The sequence below is a fragment of the Penaeus chinensis genome, chromosome 21, assembly GCF_019202785.1.
Source record: "Penaeus chinensis breed Huanghai No. 1 chromosome 21, ASM1920278v2, whole genome shotgun sequence".
NCBI lineage: Eukaryota > Metazoa > Arthropoda > Malacostraca > Decapoda > Penaeidae > Penaeus > Penaeus chinensis.
Window position 1 is genome coordinate 11,218,917 of NC_061839.1, and position 583 is coordinate 11,219,499.

Consider the following 583-nt stretch of genomic DNA (forward strand, 5'->3'; position numbering starts at 1 on the left):
TGTGGTGTACATGACAGGGCATTAATCTGGTTTCGCAGTCAACAACATTTTGGATATGAAATGGTTATTTGAATACTAACCTTTGTATGAATCTGACATATATATATATATATATATATGTGTGTGTGTGTGTGTGTGTGTGTGTGTGTGTGTGTGTTTGTGTGTGTTTATATATATTCTTTCTTTTCTTTTTTTTTTTTCTTTTTTTGGGGGGATGTATAATCAATTTCCAGTTCCATATCTGCTCAAGCACTGAGTTTAATATCAATTCACATACAGATATTATACGGCATTACTTTCAGTTTCTTATTCGAATGCTACTGCAGCAATGTTTCTACCATTTAAAACAAATATGACAAGAAAGCTAAAGTTCAATAGTCCAAAACTAGTATTTATTTAGCTTTACAGACACTAATGCAGCAAGCCTAAAACTAAATACGTTACAGAGATGGCCTCAGAAAAAACAGTTACTCATTGTTAACCTTTCCTTCTCTCACATCGCTAGGCTCTGTAGAAACATTATCAGAATTAAGGCTTAGAGAGGCCGTGGGGAGAAAAAAAGACAGAGAATGAAAGAGCGAGG